This window comes from Hordeum vulgare, chromosome 2H, assembly GCF_904849725.1.
Source record: "Hordeum vulgare subsp. vulgare chromosome 2H, MorexV3_pseudomolecules_assembly, whole genome shotgun sequence".
NCBI classification, from domain to species: domain Eukaryota; kingdom Viridiplantae; phylum Streptophyta; class Magnoliopsida; order Poales; family Poaceae; genus Hordeum; species Hordeum vulgare.
Genome location: NC_058519.1, coordinates 159,199,106 through 159,201,307, shown reverse-complemented (window position 1 = coordinate 159,201,307; position 2,202 = coordinate 159,199,106).

Sequence of the window (2,202 nt, the reverse complement as noted above, 5' to 3'; positions counted from 1 at the left end):
TGCTTGATCTGATCACATATGAGATTGCTAGCTTAGGAAATGAAGAAATGACCAAAAATTTCATCATCAAGAAGATCCTTAGAGCCTTGGATGGGAAGTACGACACCATGTGCACATTGATCCAAATGATGCCAAACTACAAAGACCTCAAGCCAACCGAAGTCATTGGAAGGATTGTTCCTCATGAAATGTCACTCAAAGACAAAGAAGAGCTCCATAACAAGTCAAGCGGTGCTTACAAAGCTTCAAGTGACACTCCCGCTACTTTAAATGTAAACCTTGTTACCAATTAAGAGATAAGCCTCATGGTCAATAAATTCAACAAGTTCTACAATAGTAGAGGCAAAGAGAGATGCTCCAACTCAAGATATGAAGAGGATGCTCATCTAGTCATGACCGGAATTGCTACAATTGTGAAAGGACTGTACACTACTCAAATGACTGCAGGCCCCCCACCCACCCACAAAAGAAGAGAAGATTCACCTAGAAGACGAAGCTCAAGAGATGAGTCACCTCAAAGAGAGATAAGGTGTAGAGAAGATCGTTATGAATGAAGACCCTCTTGGAGAAGCAAGGACTCGGAGAGGAAGGACAAGTACACCAAGAGCCACTCGGTAAGAAGACGTCAAGCTCATGTTGGTGAATGGGTATCCGGCTCCGAATCTAATAACCATTCTGAGATAAGCTACCACTCGAACTCCGACTATAGTCAAGATGAAGGTGTTGCTGGACTAGCGATCCTATCATCCAACTCCGATGACATATTTGATTCACCAAATGAAGTATTCGGAAATTGCTTCATGACTAAAGGACCCAAGGTATCACACTCTCAATACATTTAATTTAATAGTAATAATGATGACTTACTAGGAGATGATGACTTTCTCTTTGATAAAGCTAGTGATATCAATGAAAATGAACTTGATTATAATCATGCTAGTCAAGATAAGACGTGTGATGATGATAATAAGGAGATTGAGCATATAATTAAATAATTAAACACTCTTAAGTTAGTGCATGAATATACTCTAGAAGATCATAGAGAGCTTGTAAGAACTCATGAGAAGCTACGCTTCGAGAAGCTAAATTTAGAGCAAGAGCATGAGTTTCTTAAAGCTATCGATGAATATCTTCAAAAGAAGAGTTCTTCTTATCTAGCCAAATGATTACTCTTGTCTACTTTTATTCCACAAGTTAAACCTAAGCAAATGAATAACAAAGGCGAGAAAGTTTCTTCATCTAGTAACAACAACACTAATGCTAAATCAAATGATGTTGTTTCTAGTAGCTCTATTGATTCCACTAATGATTCTCTTAGCCAAGTTACACTTGAGCAAAAAAAAAATTTATTAAAAAGAATTATATAGAAAGGTGGATCCAAGAGTCTTTCTGAAAGTAAGAACTTCGAGGAGATTATAGACAAGCAAGGAGGGCACCGAAAGAAACAAGGCATTGGCTACTTCAATGCCAATGGAGTTGAATGGGAAGAAGGTCAATACCCCAATATTATGTTTGTTCCCCAAAAGGAGAAGTATGATCCTACTCGCCCAAGGGAATAAATGCTCAAGATGACCTTCCACCACAAGACCACAAACTCAAGGGCAAGGACAAACTTCAAGAGGAGATTGACTCATTTGAAGAAGAATCCCAAGCCATGGTGAAGTGGGTTCCCAAGGCCACCACTAGCTCTACTTCATCATGTGCCAACTCAACTCCAAGGATCCCCATCAAGTTGATATTGGTCCCGAATAAGAAGAACTACCGAAGTTCTCGAGGCGTGACTCCGCTAACAAAATTCACTCTCATTCATTTTAGGAAGAACTTTTTGCAATCAACTCCAACCTTATGAATTAGATCAAGGAGTCACGTATTCCCTAAAAGGTAAGAAGGTACAAGGTAATTAATGTATCAATGCACATCATCTCATATGTACTTCACTCCATGTCCATGGGTATCCTGGTATTTGTTCCTTGTGTGGGACTAACCCATTTAGGTGAGAAGATCATGAAACAAGAAGGATAGCTCCCAACTCAAGATGATCTTCATCAACAATGAGCATCCACCACGACTACACCTACATGAAGTCTTCTACGACAAAACCGAAGGTTAGTTTGCCCCTCTTAGGGGGGATGTCACATCAACGGGGAGATTTACACTAAGACTTGAGTCAAAGCATCTCACAAGGTGTGAAAACATTAAAAT